Source organism: Capricornis sumatraensis, chromosome 20 (assembly GCF_032405125.1).
Source record: "Capricornis sumatraensis isolate serow.1 chromosome 20, serow.2, whole genome shotgun sequence".
NCBI classification, from domain to species: Eukaryota; Metazoa; Chordata; class Mammalia; order Artiodactyla; family Bovidae; genus Capricornis; species Capricornis sumatraensis.
This window is the reverse complement of record NC_091088.1, coordinates 44,341,049-44,361,502: the sequence shown is the minus strand read 5'-3', so window position 1 is coordinate 44,361,502 and position 20,454 is coordinate 44,341,049.

Here is a 20,454-nt window from a genome sequence, read left to right as displayed (position 1 = left end):
GATCATCCTCAGGAATTAGATCCTGAAGGTTGAGGACCCTTGTTGTAGAATAAGGAATTTATCATAGGGATTTGACCTCGTGCAAGGTCAATGTTGGGGCTTCCCAGGTGGCTCAGTGGTAAAGAAACCTCCTACAACGCAGGAGACATGGGTTTGATCCCTGGGTCGGGAAGATCCCCTGGAGGAAGACATGGCAATCCACTCCAGTATTCTTGCCTGGAGAATCCTCATATATTAAGGAGCCTGGTGGGCGACAGTCCATGGTGACCATCCATGGGGTGGGGCGACAGTCCACAGTGGTGACTCTCAAAGAGTCGGACACAACTGAAGCAACTGAGCGTGCACAGAAGGTCAATGTTGAAGCTAGTTAAACAGTTTATATATGACTTGCTTCTGTGCCCAGCATTGGACCTGAAGTCTTCAGGATAGGGAAGGGAAGGGAAAGATGTGCACGAAGTTGGAAGGGAAAGATGTGCATGAAGTTGGAAGGGAAATATGTACATGAAGTGGTCTGCCATTCCAAGGATAAACTGGAACCCAGGAAGATGAACTGAAAATCAAATGGCTCTTTCACTTCCTTCAAACTTCCAACTTTGATGATGTTGGTGACCTGCTGGGTAACCTCAGTCATAGAGTAGAGCATACAGGTGACCTAAGAGCAGGAGAAGCTTAAGGAGGAGATCCTATGAGAGACAGACTCTGTGGGCTCAGTTGCTACCTCATGTTAACAAGGTGAGAGACCAGATCCATAAAGAAAGTATACAAACTGCTACAGTACCTGATCCTATACCAACCTTCTCAATCTAATCATTCTTGCTGTTTCATTTTTAGGCTTTCACATCTCATGAAAATTTCTATGTGGCCAATCTTAGCTCAAAACCATACAGAAAAGGGAATTCATACACAAACAAGTAAGAAGCCCATGTAAATATGTGTATACTCTGTGTGCATGCAAAGTCATGTCTGACTCTTCATGACCCTATGGACAGCAGCCTGCCAGGCTCCTCTGTCCGTGAGATTCTCCAGGCAAGAATTCTGGAGTGGGTTGCCATGCCTTCCTCCAGGGAATCTTCCTGACCCAAGGATCGAACCCATATAGCTTATGTCTCCCTCACTGCAGGCGGATTCTTTACTGCTGAGCTACTGGGGAAGCACCGGTTATACCTCTATGTTGACATGAATAAGGAAAAAGTCATGGAAAGATATACCCCAGGTTTCATCAGGGAGATGGTAGTGGAGGGATGTGGCCAGAAGCTAAATATAATACAGTGTATTTATGCAATGTATTAATAATACAGTGAAGCTGTTATGAAGAACAGGATGTGTTTGTATGTACACATACAGAAAGCTATCCCAATTGGAAAAAAGCAAGTCAAGGAAAAATATCTAAAATATAATCTTATTAAGGAGAAATAATCCACTATGTGTGGAGATAGAGATATAGGTCACTTACTAGCTGTGTGACCTTCGAGCAAGTTACTTAATCTCTCTATACCTTATTTTCCTCATTTATAAAATGGCCTTAGTAATAACAATGATAATATCTAGATTGTAGGTTATTATGAAGATGAAATGAAACCTGTAAAGTGCTTAGAATAGTGCTTAGCAAATAGCAAGTCCTCAATAATATTAGTCATTATTATCATTATTTTGGTTATTTCTATCATTATTAATATATCTCTATGGAAATCACCTTCCTCCTTCTCATACCCTATCAGCTCAGTTCTAGCCTGTCAAACCAAGGAGAAAAGGAGGAAGAGAGGGGATCTCATTTAAACAGAGCTGCCATGCAAGGTTGTCACTGGCCCATGGGTCAGTGAGTTGTAACCCCAGGTAGTCATTAAAGGATGTTGATAGCGAAAAGACACAAGGTCAAGCAATGCTTATCCAGAAAAAAGCCTGGGATTCAGACAGGCAGTTCTGGCTATGTGAGGGTGTCTGCATGCATGGGTGTGCGTATGTGTTCTCATGTGTTAGCACATACAGGCTTGTTTATAAACTGGAAAGAAACAATAAAACTAAGAATGAATGCACATAAAGAAATATTTTAAAATTCCTGCAAAGGTGAGTCAGAGTGCTATATATTGTATTTTCTAATCCGCATATGAGAGTTAAAAGAAGGGACTGCCAGCGTACTCATTTATGCACCCTGAACCATGCAATTTATTTCACTGTATTTGATGTTAGCAGGGGAGGATTTATTTATTTAAAATTACTCAGAATATAGCACAAAGAACTATTCTGCAGGTATGAAATAGGTCCAAACTGCAAAAAACGAAAAACCCGTCTCCTGCACTTTTGACATGTGACCACAGCAAAGGAAAAATGAAGCTTCTTTTGTTTCTAGATGCTGCTGGAGGAAATGAAACAATGGGGCATGAACATAGTTCTCAACCTTTTTTTCTACGGGGGCACTGACTAATGTTCCCTAGCACAATGCGCTTCTAAACGTAATTCCCAGCACACTGGCCATTACTTCATCTCATTCACTGCCACCCAAGAGAGCATTTCAGGATACAAATGAATGAGACTGACATTGAAAGAGGATAACCTTGAAGACATTCTATTTTTTAATTAAAAATGTGATACATGAATATATTCTCATTGTGAAAGACTAAAACAATATGGAAATACACAGGATATACTCCTGTACCAGCTCTCCTATACCCAAGCTCCTTTTCTCCAGAGAGAAGCGAATAAACTATTAACAATTTGGTGTGCATCCTTTATATCTTAAATTTGCATTTATATGTTCTTATGTATGCATGTGTTTATCTATATCTTTATATAGCCACACATATTGGATTATATTTTTCCATAAGTAAGATTATATTTTAGCTATTTTTCTGTGATTTATTTTCCACAGAACATCAAAACACTGGAATATCTTTACATATGGGTACAATACAGACCCATCTTGTTCTTTATAACAGCTGCATAGTATTGTGTTGCATAAATATCTAACATCTTATTTAACCTGTTTTCAATTGGTGGCAACTTGTGTTATTTCTTTTTTATTATGAAAAACAGTGTTGTGCTGAACATATTTGTTTATCTTTGTTCATGTTTCTTTGCACATGGATGTATTTACTAAGAGCAGATATGTAGAAGTAGAATTGCTAGATTAAAGAGTACCCACATTTTATTCGTTTTAGTATTTAATTAAATACAAAATATTCTGAAAATTTGTACCAATTTATACTTTTTCCAGAGAAGGCAATGGCACCCCACTCCAGTACTCTTGCCTGGAAAATCCCATGGACGGAGGAGCCTGGTGGGCTGCAGTCCATGGGGTTGCTAAGAGTTGGACATGACTGAGCGACCTCACTTTCACTTTTCACTTTCACGCATTGGAAAAGGAAATGGCAACCCATTCTAGTGTTCTTGCCTGGAGAATCCCAGGGATGAGGGAGCCTGGTAGGCTGCTGTCTATGGGGTCGCATAGTCAGACACGACTGAAGCAACTTAGCAGCAGCAGCCGCAGCAGCAGCATACTTTCTCCAATGGCAGTATTTTTTCAGTCATTCAAAAAAGATTTACACAGTGGCTACTTTCTTACCTATCTACTTACCTGTCTGTTTACCTATTTACTTACCTACCTACCCACCACCTATCTAACATGTTGAGGGGAAGAAAAGCAGGGCTAAAGGTATCTGGTCCCATCACTTCATGGCAAATAGATGGGGAAAAAGCGGAAACAGTGGCTGACTTTATTTTTGGGGGCTCTAAAATCACTGCAGATGGTGACTGCAGCCATGAAATTAAAAGATGCTTACTCCTTGGAAGGAACGTTATGACCAACCTAGACAGCATATTTAAAGGCAGAGACATTACTTTGCCAACAAAGGTCTGTCTAGTAAAGGCTATGGTTTTTCCAGTAGTCATGTATGGATGTGAGTTGGACTGTAAAGAAAGCTGAGCACAGAAGAATTGATGCTTTGGAACTGTGGTGTTGGAGAAGACTCTTGAGAGTCCCTTGGACTGCAAGGAGATCCAACCAGTCCATACTAAAGGAAATCAGTCCTGTCATTGGAAGGACTGATGTTGAAGCTGAAACTCCAGTACTTTGGCCACCTGATACGAAGAGCTGACTCATTTGAAAAGACCCTGATGTTGGGAAAGATTGAAGGCAGGAGGAGAAGGGGATGATCGAGGATGAGATGGCTGTATGGCATCACCAACTCAATGGGCATGGGTTTGGGTAAACTCCGGGAGCTGGTGATGGACAGGGAGGCCTGGTGTGCCATAGTTCATGAGATTGCAGAGTCGGACATGACTGAGTGACTGAACTGAAATGAACTGAAAGGTTTTAGGAGTGATAGGAAAGTCATACATTTATCTGGCTAAAAAATAGGTCATCTCTGAGAAAAACTTGAACTAAGAACTGGAGCTTAAGAATTAGAAGGACTGATGCTGAAGCTCCAATACTGTGGCCACCTGATACAAACAGGTGACTCATTGGATAAGACCTTGACGCTGGGAAAGATTGAATGCAGGATAATGGGACGAGAGAGGATAAGATGGTTGGATGGCATCACTGACTCGATGGACATGAATTTCAGCAAGCTCCAGGAGTTGGTGATGGACAGGGAAGCCTGGCATGCTGCAGTCCACGGGGTTGAAAAGAGTCAGACACGACTGAGCGACTGAACTGAAGAACTGGAGCAAGTCACACATACTAACATATCTGAGGGAAAAGGATCAAGGTAGAGGGAACAGCAAGTAAAAGTAACTGAAGAGGACCAAAAGTTAGTGTGTACTAAGAAAAAAAGGAGGCAGTACATAGTGTGTACTAAGAAAAAAAGGAGGCAGTACATAGTGTGTACTAAGAAAAAAAGGAGGCAGTACGGCAGGACTGGAGTTAGCAAGGGGGAGAGTAGAAGAGAGAGGTAATGGATGTACAAGAGTATCCATCTTCTCAGCCTCTTACTAATACCAAGAAACATTCATCTTTAAAGTGCTGGCCAACCTACTGGCAAATCTTTCTTTTTTAAAATTGCATTCTGTCTGATTATTATGAGATGGAGAATCTTTTCACATGTATGTTGGCTGTTTTTGTTCTTATTCTACATTTGTCTTTTTATATTTTTTTCTCACTTTCAGTTAGATTTTTCTTATTGATTTTTAGGATCTCTTTATATATTCTGATTATTAACCCTTTTTCAGTTATACATCTTTGCAAATATGTTCTCACAATTTGTCTCAATTTTTATGAAACCCAACTTCTACATTATACTTATGAATTCTTGATGCTATTTTTAGTTTAGGGACACTCTCTTCCATCATAAAATAAAGTTTCCTATATTTCCTTCTGATGGTTTTATAAACTTGGTGTTCATTAAGTTTAACACTTTAATCCATTTGGGATTTGTATTTGTGAATGTCACAGTTAAGATATATGTATTTTCCTTTTCTGATTTGAAATACAAAATTTATTATATTAAAATCTCATCTATATTAATCTGTTTCTGGACTGTCCACTCAGTTACATTTTTCTATTTACCTGTAATACCACATTGTTTCAAGTATTAAAGTTTTATAGTTTATTTAGATATTTTTATGGGTCACTTTTTCTCAGTGTCTTTTGAAAAATATTCCTGGAGATTCTATTTCAGATGAATCTGAGGGTTAGCTTATCAAGGTCCATTTTACTGAGATTTTATTTAAATGTAGAGAGTAACTTGAGGAGAATTAACATTGGTAAATTACTGAGTGTTCTTATTTAGGGAATAGATCTTTTCATTTGTTTAGATTTCCTGTCATGATTTTCAGTACATTTTTACAGTTTTGTCCCACACAAGTCTTGCATATTTCTTGTTAAGTTTATTTTTAGGCTTTTTCTGCTTTGTGTTTCTGTTTATGAAGGGATTTTGTATTACATTTTATTTTCTAATATCTTGATTTAACTTTATTAGATAAATTTAGAAGAAAAAAAAAACCAAGCCTTGCAGTAAATATAAGGGTAGTTTTACACTGATTGTAGTCATTTAATAATCTTCTGCTACCAATAGAGCATCTGAATTGATTCCTTCATCAGAACTATGTCTGGGATATGACAAATCAAAGAGGCTACCTTTAGCCTTTGCTTTGGGACATTTATTTACTCAGGGAGGAGGCAATTAGGCTAAGCCCTGGAGCTCCTGTATGGTCAATCATCCTGGAATCGGAGAAAGAACAAAACAATGGGGCTGGGACTTCTCCTTCCTCTTTCCATATTCACCCCTGCTGTTTTATTTTGACTTCCTTTTGTTTCAAGTCTTTATTTTATACAACTAAAACTTAAAAATCATGCACATAGAAAAGCACATAAAATAATACAACCTTAATTTAATAGCCAAGTCATTTAATATGACTCAAGTTTAATAGCTGTTTTCTTGCCATATTTGGTTCAGGACTTTTTTGCTTCTGTTCTTATTAATCTTAAAGAAATAAAATATTATAAATAAAGATAAAGCACCAACTCCTTCATTCTCATTCACTCTGACATTTGTTTGTTTCACTTTTATGCACAGTTTAAATACTTTATGATTTTAATATGCAGCTATAAGTTATACTCATTATCTGGTGTGTTTCTTAACATTTACATAGTTAGTATCAAAACATTTGTAGTCTTTTGTAACTTAATACTGCAGGCTTTTGAAATTCATCCTGTTGACAAGGACAGTTGCTCACAGTATTTTTATTTATATCCATTGGTTAAACATAGCCAGTCTAGTCACATGGCTATACCTAGTGGACAGGGCAACTGAGAAATGTGGTTTTTTATTCCAGGTAACCATAAGCCTGACTAAAAATTCAGGTTATATTACTAAGGAAGAAGAGTAGAACTGGTAGTAGGGTACAGGAAGCCATCTCTGCCAAACACTTTTAATTATAATTTTTGTTATAGATTTCTGAAATATACCTTTATTGGATAAGGTGTTTGTTTTTATCTTCCTCAGCTTGCCAAAGGATTTTTTAAATTGCTTTTAATTAGGGATAGTTGTTAAACCATTCTTTGGCATCTTTTTGATATGATTGTGTGATTTTCTACTTTAATCTGATAATGTAATGTATTAATAGGTTTATTAATGTTAAACTATCCTTGCATTCCAGACATTAAATTTTAATTAATCAAAATACAAATCTTATACCTGTTAGAAATACATTATTTTCTTTTAAAGCCGTGTAGAGTTTCACTTATTTAGGATTTAAAGATACATTCATAGATTAAATTGGCTTGTTCACTTATTATTTGATATTATTTGGATTTATAATCAAGATTATGCTAACCATATACCAATTGGAGTTACTGGGGAAGCTTTCTGTCTTTTTATATTTTGGAATTTTTTTTTAACCTAAGAATTATCTGTTTAGATTTTAATATGTTAACCATAATGTCATTTGATCTGTTTTTTTTAAGGGATGTATCTTTGACTACTTTAAAAATTTCTTCTATGACCCTATTCTATTTTTCCTTATACATATTTTTGTTATACATATTTTTCTAGAGAAATCAACCTTTTAATTTAGATTTCAAATTTGTTAGCATTAATTGAAACCTACCTTTCTCTCACACTTCAAAAATTTTTTTCCATGTCTATATTTATCTTACCTATCTTCTGTGGTTTATTTTTGTCTCCTCTATTTTTTCCTTGATCAGAATTGCCAGAGATTGCACAACTATGCTGGAATTTTAAAGAACTAAGTAGTCTTTTTGGGTTTTTTGCTTATTTCATTATTTTCTGCTTTTTAACTTTTTCATATTCTTCATCCAAACTGGTTTTTCTTCTTCTAATGTATTGCACTATCTGTTTAGGCCATTATTTGAGACATTGTTTATTGGCTACCCATATCTAATCCCCTATCCCTTGCCTAAAGACTGAATTAGTTAGATAACCATTTCCAGACAGTCTTGGAGCTAGGTATCCCATGTCTTCCAGATGTAAGAGGAAGTTTTCTAGGGGCACAATGGGAAAGATTTTCTCCCACTGCTCCTTAAAACAGAAAAACACACATCAACCCTCTCTCTTTCTTTCTAACTAGAAGGAAAGACAGCACAGAAATGGCATATCTGGTTTCTTAAAAGCCCCACCCTAAAAGTTGTATACATCATGCCCATTGGAGAGAACTTACTCATTTAATCATACTAACTGCAAAGGAGGCTGGGAAATGTGACTAGGCATGTCACTTGTAACTCTATTATGATGGAAGAAAAGAACAGATCTGGAAAATAGATTAGCCATTACTTGCAACCTTTCACACATACAATGACAGAGAAGTTAAGAATATCAGTTACTCATGAAAGCACAAACTGGTAAGTTGTTCTATAATCCTTAAGAGAACTAAATGAAAAAAAGTTGAACTCATCCAAATATTAGATGATGTCACCAGCATTCTTATCTGAAAAAAGGACAAAAAGCTGAGCTACAACAATCAAACTTAAGCAACCACTGATGGAAAGTCTAAGCAGCCAACTTGAATCAATAAGGCTATTTAGATTTCCATAAGGAAGGGGTAATCACATACATACACTGGCATACAACTCAGTGGCTTCTCAATTCACTATGAAATCATATAACTCAAACCAAATTGATAGTTACAGTTGGCTTTAATTAGCAGTTATGAAAACAATTAGCATTGGTTCATATCAACTATATCCACGTGAACTGTATGTGTTGCTGTTGTTCAGTCTCTAAGTCATGTCTAACTCTTTGTGACCCCATGTACTGTATGTAGCTTGCCAGGCTTCTCTGTCCATGGGATTTTTCAGGCAAGAATACTGGAGTGGGTTGCCATTTCCTCCTCCAAGGGATCTTTCCAAATCAGGACTGAATCTGTATTGGCAGGCAGATTCTTTTACCACTGAACCACCTGGGAAGCCCATCTACTAGAACTAGCACAGAGTTAATGACAAGTGTATGCACAAGCAGCAATATTCTGATATGCTTTCCGAAATGTTGAAAGAATAGAAAAGGGGATACTACTTTTTTCCTAGTCAATTTGTTTAAATTTTAAAATGTAATTTCTTATATTTTCTTGTAGTTTCCTCTTATAAGTTTAAAATAAGTCTACAAATCACTTTACTTGATTATCTTTGTTCTAGCATAAATAATATTTTTAGTTCAGTTGCTCAGTCATGTCCAACTCTTTGCAACCCCGTGCACTACAGCACACCAGGCCTCCCTGTCCATCAACAACTCCTGGAGTTCACCCAAACCCATGTCCATTGAGTTGGTGATACCATCCAACTATCTCATCCTCTGTCAGCGCCTTCTCCTCCTGCCCTCAATCTTTCCCAGCATCAAGGTCTTTTCAAATGAGTCAGCTCTTCGTATCAGGTGGCCAAAGTACTGGAGTTTCAGCTTCAACATCAGTCCTTCCAATGAAGACTCAGGACTGATCTCCTTTAGGATGGATTCGTTGGATCTCCTTGCAGTCCAAGGAACTCTCAAGAGTCTTCTCCAACACCACAGTTCAAAAGCATCAATTCTTCAGCACTCAGCTTTCTTTATAGTCCAACTTTCACATCCATACCTGTCTACTGGAAAAATCATAGCCTTGACTAGACGGACCTTAGTTGACAAAGTAATGTCTCTGCTTTTGAATATGCTGTCTAGGTTGGTCATAACGTTCCTTCCAAGGAGTAAGCATCTTTTAATTTCATGGCTGCAATCATCATCTGCAGTGATTTTGGAGCTCAGAAAAATAAAGTCAGCCACTGTTTCCCCATCTATTTGCCATGAAGTGATGGGACCAGATGCCATGATCTTCGTTTTCTGAATGTTAAGCTTTAAGCCAACTTTTTCACTCTCCTCTTTCACTTTCATCAAGAGGCTCTTTAGTTCTTCTTCACTTTCTGCTATATGGGTGGTGTCATCTGCATATCTGAGGTTATTGATATTTCTCCCGGCAATCTTGATTCCAGCTTGTGCTTCATGCAGCCCAGCGTTTCTCATGATGTTAACCATTCAATATCACGGTAATCCAAGTCTATGCTCTGACTGAAGAAGGTGAAGTTGAACAGTTCTATGAAGACTTATAAGAACTTTTAGAACTAACACCCAAAAAAGATGTCCTTTTCATTATAGGGGACTGGAATGCAAAAATAGGAAATCAAGAAACAGCTGGACTAAGAGGCAAATTTGGCCTTGGAGTACAGAATGAAGCAGGTCAAAGGCTAATAGAGTTTTGCCAAGAGAATACACTGGTCATAGCAAACACCCTCTCCCAACAACGCAAGAGAAGACTCTACACATGGACATCACCAGATGGTCAACACCGAAATCAGATTGATGATATTCTTTGCAGGAAAAAATGGAGAAGCTCTATACACTCAGCAAAAACAAGACTGGGAGCTGACTGTGGCTCAGATCATGAACTCCTTATTGCCAAATTCAGACTCAAATTGAAGAAAGTAAGGGAAAACCACTAGACCATTCAAGTATGACCTAAATCAAATCCCTTATGATTATACAGTGGAAGTGAAAAATAGATTTAAGGGACTAGATATGATAGACAGAGTGCCTGATGAACTATGGACAGAGGTTCGTGACACTGTACAGGACACAGGGATCAAGACCATCCCCATGGAAAAGAAATGTAAAAAAGCAAAATTGTTGTCTGAGGAGGCCTTACAAATAGCTGTGAAAAGAAGAGAAGCGAAAAGCAAAGGAGAAAAGAAAGATATAAACATTTGAATGGAGAGTTCCAAAGAATAGCAAGGAGAGATAAAAAAGCCTTCTTTAGCGATCAGTGCAAAGAAATAGAGGAAAACAACAGAATGGGAAAGACTAGGGATCTCTTCAAGAAAATTAGAGATAGCAAAGGAACATTTCATGCAAAGATGGGCTTGATAAAGGACAGAAATGGTCTGGACATAACAGAAGCAGAAGATATTAAGAAGAGGTGGCAAGAATACACAGAACTATACAAAAAAGAGCTTCATGACCCAGATAATCACGATGGTGTGATCACTCACCTAGAGCCAGACATCCTGGAATGTGAAGTCAAGTGGGCCTTAGAAAGCATCATTATGAACAAAGCTAGTGGAGGTGATGGAATTCCAGTTGAGCTATTTCAAATCCTGAAAGATGATGCTGTGAAAGTGCTACACTCAATATGCCAGCAAATTTGGAAAACTCAGCAGTGGATACAGGACTGGAAAAGGTCCATTTTCATTCCAATCCCTAAGAAAGGCAATGCCAAAGAATGCTCAAACTACCGCACAATTGCACTCATCTCATATGCTAGTAAAGTCATGCTCAAAATTCTCCAAGCCAGGCTTCAGCAATACGTGAACCGTGAACTTCCTGATGTTCAAGCTGGTTTTCGAAAAGGCATAGGAACCAGAGATCAAATTGCCAACATCCACTGGATAATGAGAAAAGCAAGAGAGTTCTAGAAAAACATCTATGTCTGCTTTATTGATATGCCAAAGCCTCTGACTGTGAGGATCACAATAAACTGTGGAAAATTCTTCAAGAGATGGGAATACCAGACCACTTGACCTGTCTCTTGAGAAATCTGTATGCAGGTCAGGAAGCAACAGTTAGAACTGCACATGGAACAACAGACTGGTTCCAAATAGGAAAAGGAGTAAGCCAAGGCTCCTTGGCATATATTGTCACCCTGCTTATTTAACTTATATGCAGAGCACATCATGAGATAATATTTTATGATCTTTTTATGTTGAGTTACTAAAACATAACTTACATCAATAAGATCGTTCTTTTGAGGTGTAAATTTATATAGTTGTATAGCAGCTGCTAGAGTCAAGGTGTCCAATATTTGTATCCCCTCTCCAGCCCCTAAAAAGTTTCGTTATGCACCTTAGTAATCCCCAAATACAACATTCTGGAAGTGAATCCAAATTCCAGCTAATATGTCTCACTCAGTAAGCCAGGTTTTTTCACTTGGGAGAACGCCATGAAGACATCAAATGTGAACCAGCCAACTATCATATATTTTTCCTGCCCTCTTAAATCCCAGTTGTTTTCCCCAAGAGCTTCATTGGTCTAAATGATTTTAGCAAGGCATCATTGTTCCTTTTTCTTTGTAAATACACTTTTTAAAAACTGTGGGGAATACTTCTTTTTTATTCAATGTGTCAACATCATTGCTTCCCTTACGGTTCAGCTAGTAAAGAATCTGCCTGTAATGCAGGAGACCTGGGTTCAACATCATTGTCATCATTAAATTTTCTACATCTATGAGGTTTTTTAAGATATATTATAGAAATAAACAAAAGAAGGTATATTCTTGGTTCTAAAAACCCAAGGGGTTTTTAGATTAAGAGAGAGAAAAAGTATGAATATATTTATCATAAATAGTATACGGTCTATGATAACCAGGAGGTGTTTCCCTCCTCCCCTTCTATTTTATTATGGCTAGCCTGTGGGAAAGAGGAGGTGAAAAGAAGTGGGTTAAATGGAAGGACTGGCTGGATTCCGTAGAATGAAATAAATATAAGAAGATACAGAGGCAGCGTGCAGAGGACAGAACAAAAATTTCGACAGACTTATAGGGAAGATGGTTGTTATGGTTTGCTCTAGCTTAAAGAAGCATTGTACAAAGGAGCTATTCATTTTGTAGATGACGAAACAGGTCCAGAGGGGTGCAGTGACTTACTGAAGGTAACCAGAGAAACTGTAAAAAAGCTAGGACTAGAACTAGTTCTCCTAATTCTGTTCTGATGCTCATTTTACTGTCCTCCATGGCTTACCCAAGTTGCTTTCAGAAAGCAACCTGCAATTTTCCACTTACTCACACTTGCTTTATGACCCCTTATGTCCTACTCTAGCTTTACAAAAGAAATACATTAGCATCACACTGGGGACATACCCAATACCTCAGAGGTGCTGCCCTCACAGTCTTTCTCAGAGAATCCTTCACCTTTCTTTTCCAAAACCCTCTTGGCAGAGTTCAGGCTCTCTTCTTCACCAGAGGCTTTAATAATGATTTACTGTAGGGCTAGATGGAAACCTTGACTCTCTTGATATCATGTATGTGGGAAAAAAATGTTCCTAGTTCCAAATAATCAAACTCAACTTTCAACAAAAAGCCAAATACTTGGGGACTTTCTATAAATTTATCTGGATATGTAATTTTTTAATGTTCTGAAAAGGAATGATATACGCCTCTTGAATCTGAAACTATGACCTTATATATATATATATATAAATTCAACTATTCTGTGCACAGCTCTCCATAGGTTTCGGGGGAAATTAAACTCTTCCATTGCTATAGCAGTTGCACACACAATTCTACTCCAAATTCAAGGTAATAGTGCAAAGTGCCTCAACATCTGGAAAACAGAGAATATGAGAAAATAAAACTTACTGTGGAAAAGATACTGATAAGTGTCTTGATGCTACAGTTCTTTGCTGAAATGTAGTTGTTTCAGGCGGCCCCTCTAAAAGAAAATGGGAGTTGGATACCAAGTTCAAGTCCACAAAGGAAATTCTAATTAGGTCTATGCTAAATGTAGCACTTTCAAACATTATCTCTGAGTATTTTCATCAGAATATGCTACGTTCAAAAATATTTTTGAAATATATGTACCATAACACTGTGCTGTGGGGAAGTAAAAAAGTAGACTAATAATAGAAGATAGCTCACGGTATAGGGACAGTTGGAAGGTACAGGCTATACATACTGTAGGAACTCAGAATCAAGAAATAGAACTGTATGGAATATGAAAGGATTCACGTAAGAAGTGAAATTTAAGGATAGGGAGAAGTCGTACATGTGGAGAGGAATACGGAACAGAACTGATGTTCAGTGAGATGTTCTAGTATAGCAGCACCAGCATCTATTCTCTGTGACTGGTAATCCATTCTCAGTGGTCACTGTACTTGGCAAATTGGAGGTTAGACATTCTTAAGATCACCCCAGTAGGCATTCCTGGACATAGCTGTGGAAGTGGTTATCGGGTGGTCGGGGATCAGTTCAACTTTCCCAAGCTATCAAAAGGTAACAAAATGATCAGAACTGGAGATTTGCTTTAAATTGTTGCTGTGTTCAGTAAAGTCATATATGCTGTGTACACCTTTTCTTCTGAGATTATACAACAGGAAAGTCATAGAGAAAGAATTAATCGAATTGACATCAGTCTTAAACTTCATTATTATACAATCATAGATATCGAACTGACAAACACACTCAATGGGTATAAATTCTTTATTATACTTCTTTACTAGAATAAGAACTGTACAGTCTCTTATAACACTTGGATCCAATTTCAATCCCTTGTCAGGATAAACTTTAAAAGAATATCAAGAAATCTCAAAAAAAGAGAAAGAAATAGCAAAGCTGGTCAGTCTTGTCTAGCAGGTACTTCTGCTGTTTCACCTTTTGAGGTAAGTAGCCTCAGGGACATGGAACCAATTTTCAGTAGCAATTTGCTATGATATTGAATACACATCTCAATACCTTCATAGATAGAAAAGGAGGGTCTGATTCATCAACACTTTCCTTTAGGTCAGCAAACACTCAGGGAACAATTAGACTGTTTATAAAGCCTTGGTACCTGGAATAGTGTGAAGTCAATTTAAAAAATATATTGAATATATGAGCTTTCCCAAACTGTCATCAACCGTTATGACAAGCTATTAAAGAAGCTATTGTAGAGGACTGAAGGAGCAGCTGATTTCAAAACAGTAAATCAAGTCTTGGTCAAGAGCACTGATGAAAAGAGAACAGGATTCTTGCTGTGTTTATGAGTGGCTCAAGACAGCTTTAATACACATCAATCACAGGTAGGCAGCGTGCTCCGGTCTGTGCCCCCAACTCTCAGTGTGACCTTTTGTGAGTCACCAGACTGCTTTCAGGCTCTGTTACTCAGCTGAAAACAAAGCCGAAGAGCAGAAACTTCAATGAAAAACAGGCACTGCATCGCTAATGAGATTTCCTGGGGAAATAAATTCCTCACCTCTACCACCGCTCTCCGTGACTCTCCTCACTCTAGACCACCACGTCCCACACTGTCAACAGAAGGTGGACAAAGTGAAGTGTTTAAGGCATGTGGTTGTGCTACGCTCCCAGATTCAGAAGGATTTATTGGGAAGAGTTCACTGTGCTTACTTAAAACAGGAAAGCCATAGAGAAAGAAACGGTCACATTCTTTTACTTTAGAAATCTGAGCACTATGGATTCAGTCTCTCAATCAGCTATGGTTTGCTTAGAGATTTAGGAAGGCTGACCAAGGAATCTCACCCTTTCAGTCAGTTCCAAACAGTTTATGACTGTATAACCAGTGCTGTGAAGTATTTCCACTCCCTCTAGGCAAACATCATTCATTATTGTGAACTTTCTGCTAAAATTGTAAGATTAGAGTTGCACAAACATGTAACACTATGACTGTGGATGAAACAAAGTGTAGAACAGAATAGCCAGAACAGAAGCTTCTTAAGAGGGTAGCAAAACAGGCTGAGAGTGTCGTGGAGTTCAGAAATGCCACCAATGCTGTCAGCCTCCACAGTTTCATGGTGCAGTCGGCCACCTGCGGGAGAAGGAAGCTCAGAAGGAAGACATGGCAGACAGAAACTGTGGCCCTGGAAAATGAGATTGCTCTTTTGTTTTTAAGATTGTTGGTACCTTCGGGTTGTGGTCTTCATACACACACATACACACAAGTGTCTGTCTGGCACATATGTCCTCCTTCTGAAGCTAGCCCCCCTTGGAAAGGTTACACATGACTAAACACTACTGAATCAGTCAGTCTATTTAGTGGGCTTGTAAGAATAGCTGACGATATTAAGGCTTCAAGGCAGGCTGCCACCCCAGAGCCTCAATCGTATCTAATGGGGGTTTTAAAAGGGAGATCAGAAAATATCATGCAGATAAAATACAGAGATAGGAGAAAAGACCATAACCTCAATCTGCAAAATATAATAGCTTTGTCAAAATAAAAGCCAAAGCTAAACTCTCCTGCTGCTGCATACCTCCCAGCTCAAGGGAACTGTTCAAGCAGAGAAGCATTTTCTATTAGCACAAACTCCGAATGCAGCAGGGAGAAACTCAGCCATAATATCTGCACAACGGCCCCTCCATGCAAACACCATTTCAGTAATGGGAAATTTTAATGATGTAAAGCAGCAAGGTCACACGATATGTCCAGGCAGCCCTTGGAAAGACACTGCCTCGGCAGATATTACAGAGGAGAGCTCAGAATTGCTCTTGGTTCATTAGGCTTTGCCTGAGGGTTTTTTTTCTTCCACTATTAACTACAAACAAGGTTGAGGTTCTTGTTACTCCGTTTCTTGTATGCAATACAAAGAGGTGAAGGGCAGGGTTTGTAAATACAGAAAGGCAGACAGCTTAGATGTGTTTTTACAATACTTGAAATATTCTCTCTGAGTCGCCTTAAATATGAAAATTGCAAAAGCCTTATCAATGTTGCAGTGTTTTTTTTTTTTCTAGCAGAAGAACTTTTTATCTACTCGTGTATAGATAAAGGTACTATATGCACATAAATATACACACATGGGGTAGACTGATTCCCTCCCCTCCATCCAGCACCACCGCATCTTCTTACAGTTTGCCTCCTTCTCCCAGCTTTATGACCCCATTGAGATCACTCTTACTGTTTTCTTCCTCGTTACATTTTGATATTTCAAAGCATGGCCAGGATCTCACTCCCATCTCCCTGCTCCACATTATTAATGAATTGGAAAGCAGACATCATTAGTTTTCGGAGACCATTTCTTTTAAAATTTACAGACCCCTTCATCTGAATCCCCAGAGACAGTCTGCTGTTCTCATCTTAGAATCTTATTAGCATCATATCTTCTGTATCCTGCCATGCAAACTGCATGGCTATGCACTTTCTAGCACTTGACCCTTTTGCGGACGGAATTAATTTACTCTTTGAAGATGCAGCAGCATGCTGTTGTGCTTGTTAAAGAAAGAAAAGCCAAGCAAGGAGATGGCAAAGCCAGCAAAGAAAATTCCTGATTTAAAAGCAAGCTCTTGTAAGGGAAGTTAGGTGGAGACTGGCCAGCAGAAACTAATAGCTAGTAAGTATTGATAGAAATAGGCAAATTAGGTGATTAGCAGGGATCACTGAGAATTTCTGCATCCAACTACTAACAAGCATTGGAACAAGCTCCCTGGTATGGAACAGATTACAGGATTTGTTTATACTAGAACCTTTCATTCTCAGATGTCTCTTTGACTTAGTATGACCCAGGTCAGCATTAGAAGACAAGTGAAGTAGCTAATTCTGATTTGGTAGAACAACTGAATTGTCTCCTGAAATCTTGTAGACTCATTTACTCAGTACTCACTGTGTGCCAGATATTATTCTAAATGCAGGAGATACAATAGTGAGTAGCATGACATCCCTTCATTGGATGAACTTATTTTTTACTAAGGGAGTGAAACAACAGAAAGGAAAGAGACAATTAAAAATATAACTTCAGGGCTTCTCTGGTGGCTCAGTTGTAAAGAATCTGCCTGCCAATGCAGGACCCAGGTTTGATCCCTGGTCCAGGAAGATCCCACATGCCACAGAGCAACTAAGCCCGTGAGCTATAACTGTTGATTGAGCCTGTGCTCTTGAGCCCAGGAACTGTAACGACTGAGCTCATGCACTGCAACTACTGAAGTCCATGTGCCCTAGAGCCTGTGCTCAGCAACAAGAGAGCCACTGCAACGAGAAGCCCCCATACTGCAACAAAGAGAAGGCCCCACTTGCCACAACTAGAGAGAAGCCCATGAAGCAACGAAGACCCAGCAGGGACAATAAATACATACACACACACACACACACACACACAACTTCAGGTAGCTATAAGTGCTATGAAGAAAAATGAAGCCATTTAAAAGATTAGAGAGTGTCAGGGGGAATTATTTGATACAGGGTGATCTGTTATAGAGTTGACCTTCAAGCTGGGGCATTAATGACGTAAAGAAGCAAGCCCGCTGAAGATTCTGGGGATGAATGTTCCAGATGAAATGTAAAGGCCTGGAGACCAGAACATATTGGCATATTAAAATTTAAATGTAGCTGATGTGGCTGGAGTGGAGTGACAGAGGAGAAAGTACTGGGACAAATAAGTAGTGACCAGGAGTAAACTCTGAAAGGTCATAATAAGGAGCTTGAATTTTATCCTAAACATGATGGAAGCAATTGAAGGTTATGTGTTTATGCTTTAAGGTGACTCCTGCTGCTTTGTAAAGAATAAACTCGAGGGTAAAGATAGGGAAGCAGAATGAAAGCAATGAAACCAGATAGAAGGGTATCTGAACCACAGCAGTGGAGATGAGACATGGTGGGACTCAGGATCTATTTTGGAGACAGAGCAGTAGAACTTGTTAAGGAATTGGATGAGGAAGAGAAGGGTGATGATGACTAACTGAGTGGCAGAAGAGTAAAGTGGAATAGACTGAAAATGAAATAAAAACTTCATTCTGGTCAGGTTAAATTTGAGATGACCATTAAATATCCATGAGTAGACAGTGTGGGACTCACAAAGAAATCTGGAGTTAAGAGAGAGAAACATTTTGTAACTGCAAACTTATAAATATCATTTCAAGCCATGTAACTGGATGAGATCATTATAGGATTAAATTTGGACAGAGAAAAGGCCCAAAGATGGCTTTGGGACATTCCAAAAGACAGAGGTCACAAAGAAGAGAATGTGGCATCAAAGGAGACTGAAAAGGAGTAACCAGTGCTGTAGGAGAACAACCCAGAAAACATCACCAAACAACAACAAAAAGAAATTTGAAAAAGGAGGGAATAACCAATAATAGAAAATGCCACCAGTTATTTGAGTGAAATAAGAACTGAGAATTGGTTATATGATTAATAGAAGGGGAAGGTAGTCGTTATTGGTAGTGGATTTGGTTATAGGAGGAAACTATCTCTTCTGATAGTTTTTAATTTTTCAGTGAAATGACTGAAATTGTCAACTAACAGTAATATACAAGATGATTTGACATTCGTAGTGAAACAATTTAAATGTGATTAGTCAGCATGATCATATGTTTTCCCCTAACCACATTTATCTGTTTCAGTTAGGGTTGAAAGTAGGTGGTATGATGGATTTACCAATATTGGGTTTATCAGCAAGCTAAATAAGGAAAATAAGGGCAAGGCAATATATAGTACAATGATTACATGGGATATTATATTGATGATATGAGGATTGATTGTATGAGAAAAGTATGCAGCTAAATCAATTGATGGGTGGGTACAATGGTCTGAAAAATTGTTGGCATTTGGGTACTGAAGTTTGAGTGAGCTGGAAACAAACATTTTTTTAAATGTGATTATTAAATCTAGATTTTAGAAGTGATATAGTAGGTATCTAGAGCTTCCCAGGTGGCGCTAGTGGTAAAGAATCTGCCTGCCAATCCAGGAGATTCAAAAGACTCTGGTTCAATCCCTGGATCTGTAGGATCCCCTGGAGGAGGGTGTGGCAACTCTGCTTCAGTATTCTTGCCTGGGGAATCTGAGGGACAGAGGAGCCTGGCGAGCTACAGCCCAAAGGGTCACAAAGAGTTGGACATGACTGAGTAACTGAGCACACACGGAATAACCAGGTTATTGTCATAGCAAGAGATTGAAATGAACATTTTTGAGATGAGGTTAGTAATAGAGGGTTTTTCTTTTTCTAACCTGATGACAGACCAGGTGTTCCAAAAAATATAGTAGGAGGGTTTGATGGAAATAGAAAGGGAAGGGAAGCTGGGTCAGGCTTGGGGAGATAAAGAGCCACATAGAGATAACCATGATAATGACCTTATAGTGTCCAGTGCAGTTGCCACTAGCTATATGTGCCTAGTCAGAATTAAGATGTGCTGAAATATAAAACACACACTGGATTTTGAAGACTTAGTACCAAAAAAATTTTTTTTTAATATATCATTAATGTATTTGTATTGATTTAACTGTTAGAATAGTATTCTGGACATATTGTGTTAAAGAGAATACATTATTAAAATTTAATTTCACTTTTTAAAATGTGGCTACTAGAAAACTGTAAATTACATATATGTTGTTGCTGTTCAGTCGCTAAGTCATGTCCGACTCTTAGCGACCCCATGGACTGCAGCACACCAGGTTTCCCTGTCCTTCACTATCTCCCGGAGTTTGCTTAAGGTCATGTCCATTGCAGAGAAGGCAACGGCAACCCACTCCAGCACTCTTGCCTGGGAAATCCCATGGATGGAGGAGCCTGGTGGACTGCAGCTCATGGGGTCGCTAAGGGTCGGACACGACTGAGTGACTTCACTTTCAGTTTTCACTTTCATGCATTGGAGAAGCAAATGGCAACCCACTCCAGTGTTCTTGCCTGGAGAATCCCAGGGATGGGGGAGCCTAGTGGGCTGCCGTCTATGGGGTCCCACAGAGTCGGACACGACTGAAACGACTTAGCAGCAGCAGCAGCATGTCCATTGAGTCGGTGATACTGTCTAACCATCTTATCCTCTGCTGCCCTCTTCTTTTTTTGCCTTCAGTCTTTC